The sequence below is a fragment of the Varanus komodoensis genome, unplaced genomic scaffold, assembly GCF_004798865.1.
Source record: "Varanus komodoensis strain SLA01 unplaced genomic scaffold, ASM479886v1 scaffold45, whole genome shotgun sequence".
NCBI lineage: Eukaryota > Metazoa > Chordata > Lepidosauria > Squamata > Varanidae > Varanus > Varanus komodoensis.
Window position 1 is genome coordinate 7,306,627 of NW_025336011.1, and position 9,642 is coordinate 7,316,268.

Genomic DNA, 9,642 nt, shown 5'->3' on the forward strand with positions numbered 1-9,642 from the left:
GTGCTGCCAGCATTGCTGCAGAGGTTGAAGGGGTGGTGGGTCAGCTTGTCAGTGCTCAGACCATACGCCGCACACTGCATCAAATTGGTCTGCAGGGCTGTCATCCCAAAAGGAAGCATCTTCTAAAGATGATGCACAAGAAAGCCCACAAACAGTTTGCTGAAGACAAGCAGACTAAGGACATGGATTAGTGGAACCATGTCCTGTGGTCTGATGAGACTAAGATAAACTTATTTGGTTCAGATGGTGTCAAGCGTGTGTGGCGACAACCAGGTGAGAAGTACAAAGACAAGTGTGTCTTGTCTACAATCAAGCATGGTGGTGGGAGTGTCATGGTCTGGGGCTGCATGAGTGCTGCCAGCACTGGGGTGCTACAGTTCATTGAGGAAACCATGAATGCCAACATGTACTGTGACATACTGAAGCACAGCATGATCCCCTCCCTTCAGAGATTGGGCCACAGGGCAGTATTCCAACATGATAACGACCCCAAACACACCTCCAAGACTACCTCTGCCTTGCTAAAGAAACTGACCATCTGAAGGTGATGGACTGGCCAAGCATGTCTCCTATCGAGCATCTGTGGGACATCCTGAAATGGAAGGTGGAGGAGCGCAAGGTCTCTAACATCCACCAGTTCTGTGATGTCATCATGGGGGAGTGGAAGAGGACTCCAGTGGCAACCTGTGAAGCTCTGGTGAACTCCATGCCCAAGAGGGTTAAGGAAGTGCTGGGAAATAATAGTGGCCACACAAAATATTGACACTTTGGGCCCAATTTGGACAGTTTCACTTAGGGGTGTACTCACTTTTGTTGCCAGTGGTTTAGACATTAATGGCTGTGTGTTGAGTTATTTTGAGGGGACAGCAAATTTACATTGTTATACAAGCTGTATACTCACTACTTTACATTGTAGCAAAGTGTCATTTCTTCAGGGTTGTCACATGAAAAGATAAAATATTTACAAAATGTGAGGGGTGTACTCACTTCTGTGATATACTGTAATTCTGTGAATAAGGCAAGGCAATGTCACTACAAAACATATCTCTCTTTCTTCGCTACCCACAAGTGAATAAAGTTACAGTTGGCATTCCTGTACCTTCACTAATGGTGCAGTAGAAGGAATTCTGGAACATTCAGCTTTTCTTACTCTACTCCATGTTAAGCGACATCTGTAGAAATTCCTTCTGGTTTACTGCCATTGAAAGTATAAGAGCTCTTTGATTACCTGTGCTGAATGCTGGTGGTTTCTTCACTGCCTGTCTCCTAGCACTGCTCCTCCCCTCAAATCTGATGTTCACATGCAAAAACTTGGTACAGCGGGACCTTTGGGGTACAATCCTAAGCACCTTTAGGCAGAAAAATATCCTGCAGTTTGCTGGCTGTGGAATGCTGTCTGAAGATGCATAGGAGTACACCCTTGGCTACAATTCCTTTTGTATTTGCATAACATTCCTGTGGGGCCAACTGCAAGTTGCATTAAAATGCACATAAAGAAGCCCTACCCTTTTCTTTCTTTTTTTAAATAAATAGTGGATTTTGGAAGCTTCAAATTGTGAATCCGTGGTGAATGTGAAAATTTATTGTCTGCTCCGTAATTATTGCAAAGCCGTATCTAAAAACTGGCACATTTCTGGTCGAAATGCCTTTTCCCCCTTCCTTCTATACCTTTCAAGAAAAAAGGTTTGAAGGGGAATTGACTACCACTGAACGTATTTCATACATCTAACTTAAAACCTAGTGGTTTTTTGGAAGTTTGTGATGCATGGGGATAAGTAATTAAAAGGGAATTTGATTCGGAGCAGGATCTGCATGGAAACTTAATTCAGGGTAAATGAACTGAAGACAGGTTGCTGCTTTGGCATGTTCAGGGAAGTTTAACTTAATTGAACAATTTGGGGTGATTTAGATGGGAAATAATCGGCTTGGCTTCTGTGAAAATTAAATTCTTGTAATTATTTGTGACTTTGCATTTGTACAGTTATATTAGCATATGATCCTTTTTTACCCTTGAGCCCTTCTGCCAAACGTTTGACTAATTATTTTTGGGGCCATAAGATGGAATGGTGCCCCATATCTTTTATATACATAGTAATGGCCATGTCCCTCATTTACTGTGGGAACAGTACATTTCCAGGGGACAGACTGATGCTCTTTTGGCAGATCCTGTCATCCAGTGAACCTCTAGCTCAGCAAGTAGATGCACCATTCTTTTTTCTTTTCAGTAATTTACCAGCAAATATAATAAAGTGATAAACATACTTAATTGCTTTATTACCCAGGAGATGTTTGCCTACCAGGTGTCTGGCTTGCAGAAAATGTGAAGATGAAGTTAAGGAGAATTGCACAGCTGACCCTCATGTGCAAGGCAGGACTAGTCCCCTAGCAAGAGCAGTGACAGTTAACATGGTAATGTGACCAATAATCCCTCACTGGCATTAAAACAGCAGTGTTGAATTTCAGCCAAACAGTGGAGTGGGCTTCCAATGGAGGAGCCCCAGAAGGGCAACTGGATTGGCCTAAAGTTTGTACCCCTGCTTTGAAAGGTAAATGAACAGTTTCATGGAAGATCTGCCATGAGTGATACATGGAACCATCAACCACAAGTAACTTGTGTAACTTTTGTGTTTCAGGGGACAGACATCACCTTAATGCTTTGTTCGTCCCTGAAAAGTCATGTAGCTTCTGTTGGAAACAGACTGCTGAACTAGGACCTTGCCAAACCTTTAGTCCAGAAAAGCAGTTCTTAACAATTGCAAATCTGACCGTAATGTACCTTTCTAAACACACACGTGCACACACTCCATAGATGTATTTACAATTAATAGATTGCATTTACTACCCTGCATTCCTACTAGGGTGGCCATGTGTTCTACCTTACAGAAAACAGTCCTCTGTTCTTTATTTGGAGTGCTATCCAGTCTAAGACCAGTTCAAAATCAAGAGTCATAAGAAGGGAGTGCAGCCATAGTCTTTGAAGGAGTCTATTAAGTAACGAAATCCTGAATAACAGACTTAAGAAGCACCCTGCACAGATCACCTTCTCACAGTCTTCTCTGCTATACACTGTATTTCATTTATAACCAATTTAAACATGTGTAGCCATACATACATAATTCTAGATGTACACATCTGTTTTTGTTTGGTGATAGATGTCCTCTTTAGCAATGCAGAAATGGCTGCCCTAATTCCCATGCTGACCATGGGAGGGCTCTTTTTGTAGCTAGCATACTGGGGGCAAAGCAATATTTTTTTTTCTCCCAACCTTGCTTGTTCACTTGAATGGATGTTTATTATTTCCAGGTGAGCTTTTAAATGCAACAATTCCACAATAATTTAAAAGGGGGAGGTGCATGCCAGGGGTCTTCCTTCAGCCTGAAGCTGAAGTTCCATTTCAAGGGAGATCTTGGGGGAGAGAACAATCCAGTGGAGAGCAGGGCCAACATTCCAAAAATAGAAATGCATATTTAGCTGATACCTCTTACTGTTGTAAATGAAGGCTTGGAGGAATGGGATGGGGTGGCTGCACAAAAGCCTGGAATATAGTTTGAGAAGGGGGTTCGGTTATGTGGGGACTCCAGAGGGTCACGTTGCTGCCCCAAGCTTGAGGGCCCTCTGCCTTGACTTTGAAGGTGGGCAAGATCTTCAATAACTTGGGGAAGGGGCAGTCTCCATATTGTGCTATCATGCATATGGATGACTAGCTTCAGTTTAAATGGTATACGTGCAAGGCTGGTGACGAGGGTAGGCCTGACTGGGCGCCTGCTAAAGTCCCATATCCCAGTAGGGACCCACTAGCAAGAGTCCCCAGGAGTTGCTCCTGCTCGTCACCATTGCAAGTCCTTGTTCCCTGCCTCCTCCTATGGCCCAGAAAATGGTAGTGGTGAAAAAGAAGAGTGATAAACACTTTTCTGCTTGCTCAATGGCTCTCTGCCTGATGAGCAATCGAATGGTAGCTGAGAAAGAGGAGAGCAATACCAGCGGATGACAATGGTAGGGAGAAGACAGACTTGATGAGGGAGAAAGTAGATTGAAGGTATCCTGCTGACAGGCCTTCGGGAACCTGGACCCGGCACTGTGTACATAGCTGGCAATTATCATTAGTCATGCTTAGTCTATCTTTACTGCAAGTTTGTCTGCCTAGAAGCAATGGCTGCAACATCATTGCCTTGTGGTACTTAATTCTTACATACCCCATAATTTGAAATTCCCCTTGGAAAAGAAAATACTACCTGTATATATGATGCCTGCAGTAATTGCTTGCAAGTTGTATGCCTCAAGGGCACTGAGTAGCCACTTGCTCTGTTTGAAGTTCACTGTTTCTAATGTCCATTTCTTGTATTGAGGAAGTTGATCACACAAGCCCTGCCTCCACTGGGAGCTCCCCACCCGGTTGTGCCATCTCCTTGTGCCTCGACAACGCACAGTGTTTTTGCTCTGAAAGCAGAATAGGACATGCCAGGGGCTTGCTTCCTGGGATGTACCTGTCAGAGCTGAACTGTTCATAAAAAGTGGAAACTTTTAATAGCACCCAACTTGGGTTAATTAACTCACTGTCTCTGGGGAATGAGGGAATGGATGTTGAAAGCCCTCCCTCAGAGCTTATTTACACTGCAGGCTGAGAAATGGCTAGAGACAACTTTTTAATTGATCCCTAAGCAAGTTGCAACAATGAACGTTTCTTATCATCAATTCTCCAACAAAGTCTGTTCCCCCTTGAGGAAATTTTACTACAGAGTGTTAGAGAAAAAAAAGGCCTTGGGGATGATATCACCAATGGAATTAAGTACTCTAGCCTGCTCTGAGCATGGTTTAATGGTAGCTACAGGATTGAAGGCAGAGATTTGCCTGAACTGGGGTAGAGAGGAAATGCATTACGAAATGGTGATTTGCATAAAATTTGCAAGTGCTAGTTTATATCCTAGGGAGATTGCCTTTTCCCAGTGTTGCTGCTACCTATGGAGAAACTGCTCCTTCACTGGGCAACCCCCCCCCACCCCGCACATTTCTTTAGAATAAATGCTTATATTTTTGGACCTAAGGAGAATTCTGTAACTAGGATTCATTTCCCATGCCACTGATTCTTCAAGAATATTTAAAGTCTCATAGTTGCTGATGAAAGAACTTTACCCATGGAATTAGCACAAGCACTAGACCCTTCACAATGATATTTGTTCATAAGGGGTTACTAATATTAGCTTAGAGGTTAGCAATACTTTGTCAGGACTCAAAAGACACTGTTTCTGTTATAAGCCTCTAACGACTTACTTTACCTCAGGTCAAATTCCTTGAACCTCCACCTCAGACAAATATTCTTGCAGCCAGTATCAGCTTTGACTTACAGTCTCATAGAGTCACAGAATAGTAGAGCTGGAAGGGGCCAGAGGGCCATTGGGTCCAACCCCTTGCTTGGTGTAGGGCTCCAACTCAGATAACTGTCCAGTTGCTTCTTGCAGCTTGTCTGCATCTTTCTTAAAGTGTGGTGCCCAGAACTGGACGCAGTACCCCAGATGAGGCCTAACCAGTGCTGAGTAAAGGGGAACTAGTAGTTCACATGGTTTGGAAGTGACACTTCTATGAATGCAACACAAAATAGCATTTGCCTTTTTTGCAGCCACATCATGTTGTTGACTCATATTCAGTTTGTGATCTACAACAGCCCAGTGCTCCAACCTATCCAGATCACCTTGACTCTTCTGTCTTCCAAGGCAGTAGCTATCTCACTCAGTTTTGTATCATCCACAAACCTGATAATTGTTCCCGGTACTTCTTCATCCAAGTCATTAATAAAAATGTTGGAGAGCACTGTGCCCATGACTGAACCCTGAGGCACCCCACTTATTACCTCTCCCCAGTTTGAGAAGGTGCCATTGATGAGCACTCTTTGAGTCTGATTCTGTAGCCAAGTGTGGAGCCATCCAGCTAACTTTTAGCTAGTTTGCTAATCAGAATATTATGGGGCATTTTGTCAAAAGCTTTGCTGCAGTCAAGATATATTGTGTCCAGAGCATTCCCACAGTCCATCAGGGAGGTTGCCCAATCAAAAACAAATGAAATCAGATTAGTGTGGCAGGATTTGTTTTTGAGAGATCTGTGTCAGCTTCTAATAATCACTGCACTGTTTTCAAGGGGTTTGCAGAATGACTCCTTGATAATCTGTTCCAGAATTTTCCCAGTGATTTATGTCAGACTTGCTGATCCGTACTTCCCAGGGTTTTCTTTTCCTTAAGATGAGGACAACACTAGACTTTCTCCATTCATCTGGTACTTCCCCTCTTGTCCATGATTTCTCAAAGATAATAGGCAATGGTTCTGACAGTTCTTCTTCCAGCCCTTTTGTGACTCTAGGATGGCATTCATCAGGGCCTGGAGATTTGTTAGAGCAGTATGACAATGGAACCAATGTCCTAGCAAGGTTGTGGCTCTCTCACACGGGATGCATTCAAGATGCAACTGTACAGCTGTCTGAGAGGGATGGTTACCTTGGAGTCCTACACTGAGGACGGGGGTGGACCTGATACCCCTTCCAACTCTACTCTTCTGTGATCTATTTGACATTGCATTGAGTTTTACTGTACATCTTGCCTGAAGTTACTTGGGTCAGAGAGGCAGCCCATAATTCAACCAACCAACCAACCAATTGCTTGTCAGAGGTGGGATAGCAGCATAATGGAGGGGTTGCTGTATCACCAATTTTCATTATTTTCAATGTATTTCAGCAGCTATGGAAGATGTTTCAGCAATTTCTTGGGCATGTCTTTAGGGCAAAGGTATGTGCTTCAAGAAGAAAAGGTGAGATATTTGCTTGTTTCTTTGGAAGACCCCATCCCCTGAAAATTATCAAAATGTGTTGTGAATAAAGGACGATCCACATGGCAATTTCTGTGTTGGCTGCCTTTTTTCTTCTTTATTATTGGGATACACCTTTGTATTCATCCTTTCCACCAAGAAATTGGCACTTGAGGCAGTTCATAGGAATCTATTTATTCATCTATTCAAAACTTAGTTAAAGCAACAGTAAAACAAATACAATAAAACATGGTTAAAAATACAACAATAACACAATAAAAACAGAATCCAACTCAATAGTTTATATGCCAATACAATATGTATTTGCCTGGCTAAAAAAAAGCAAGAGTGTGTCCAGTCTTTCTTTGCATTAATTAGTGGGATGTACTTTTGAGTAGAACTGTAGATGACTTCATTGTTAATCTTGAATTAGGTAATAAGCTTAAAAATAAATGTTCTATGTCAGGAAGGGGGTGAAAAAAAGAATAGCATTTTCTTTTGCATCAGACATTGCAAGTTGCAGTTTTAGAAAATGAGTTATGCTGGCAATAGAAGGACCCCCCCCCCACACACACACAGGAATCCTATTATACATAGCTGAGTAACAGCTATGTTTTTATTGCACAAAATAAAATCTCTGAAAGTGGGACTTGATTCCTATATCATACTTCAAGAAGGTGGCTTCCATGTAATGTGAAAAATCTAGCACCTGCTTAACCTGAAAAAAGACAGTGATAAAAGACATGCTCACTGTTCATGTCTTTTTCATTTTCTGGGGTCACCAACTTGACAAGACGTTCAATCAGCCATTGTTACTATGTCTCTATGATTACTGTGCAATTGTGAATGTGATATGACTCCCCCTTGTGGGAATAAAAGGGCACTTTAGTTGAGAGGGGCATTACATTTTCCGAAAAGCTCCGTTCATCAAATGCTGAACTAATACTGAAATTTATAATCTGAGGTCAGTGCTGTGCACACAGTTGGTCCCAACAGAGTGTAAGAGTTGCAAAGAAGCTCTCAGGGGCCTGCACAAAATCCAGGAAACCACCCAATGCCTCAGCTAGGATGGAGTTTAGCCAAGACAAGAGGTCATTTGGGAGAAGAACTAAGCCTTTACAGCAGCGTGGAAAGTAGATCTCCAGATGATTTGCAGTAGATATGCAAGAGTTTCTTACTCCCAATTATTTAAAAATAACAACAAAATTATTTCTGCCCTACCTAAGTTAGACAGCTGAAATAAAGGTAGCTCACAGTAAATAAGGGGATTTTTGTGTGAAAAGACTGTGAGCTCCATTCAGTTTTGGTACTCAAAACATATTACTCGGCTCAGAAAGGCATTTTAAAAATCTTAAGGGTATTTTTTTGCACTTGGCTTCCGGGATTTGAGTAAAAAACATAAAAACTAAGAGCAGATCCAACAAGTAAGAAATCTGCCCATCCCCAGTCTAAGTCATCAAGGTAAGACAGGAATCAGAAACACATCCATTAAAGCTGAAGCTGACCTGCATAGATACATAATCATTTAGATTTTCCAATCCACAAAGAATGTCTTCCATTTTCCTACACATGCCACATTTATTTTTATTAATTGGTTTGGTTTGGACCCCATCTTTCTAAATGAAAAACGGTACTCAAGGCAGCTTCTAATAAATAAAGCTTGATTAAAACAATAATGAACAATGCATTAAAATTCAATAAAAACACAGCAACAACAAAGCAAGAACAGGCTCATGGCAAGAAAACCGATCTCCAGCCACTTTAGCTTTTAGCCCAGGGATGCAGAAACACTTATCTGACCTGTGGAGTTTCTGGCCCATGGAGTCTCCTTGGTTCCTCTGAGAAGGGATGAGACTTGGCCTTTAAGCCTTGCTGGCCCTGGAGGAATCCCTGTTGCTCTCTGCAACCTTAGCCATGCCCAAGAAGATCACTGAGGCCAGCAGAGATCTCAGGAAAGATTCACCACTTCCCAAAACAGTTCAGAATCTCTGCTTCAGCCTTCAACCAAAAGAGTGTATTAGATACTACTGCTAATACATAGTTGCCCCCAGCTTCTTGGCATCAAATGATGGGCACAGGAAAATAAACTGTGATTGTGATGCAATCTTTTCCCCCTCCAATCAAAGCTCAGCTCTGATCCCCCTCCTGCCCCCATGTCCCAGTCAAACTACCTCATAAGAGTCCCATTGTTTTTCTACCCAGGCAGCACAAACGTTGGATATTATATTTAGATATGTGTGGGGAGCAGGGATCAAAGGCACAAGTATATTATGGGGGAGAACAAGACTGACAACAGTATATATTGAAATGATCAGGGTGTCACAATCTAATGAAAATGCCTGTGAACCTCCCAATTTGAAGGATTGACAGCTTTTGCAGGACAAGAAGAGTGCGGAGGCCTTCCTGTCCTTTCTCCTGCCACCCCCACCCACAACTGCAAGACAAATAGATGGCTGATTTGGGGCATCTAACTGTGGTGCTTTAGACAGGAAGGAGGCTGGAACGCTGACAGGATGCAGCATGGCCTTGTGACCCCTAGCCTTTCCTTCTGCCCCTTTATACCTCGAGGTCGCTCTTGTGGCCCCAGAGGAGCTGCTGGCATGTTTTTTCCATGTGTACTGTGTATGGAGAGGGGTAGAATCCAAATCTGAAACCCCAGCTCTAAAGTTGGACCCCTTTTTTGAAAAGGGGATCTGAAATTCTGAAGAATCCTATGGTTGCCTAGTAAGGGGTCTGGAAACAAAGACCTGTGAGGAACAGTTGAAAAAAAATGATTGTTTTGGGCTATAGGATCACTCTGTTAGGGAGTCATAAGCTGAATGTGAGGCAGCTATGTGATATGGCTGCTTAGAA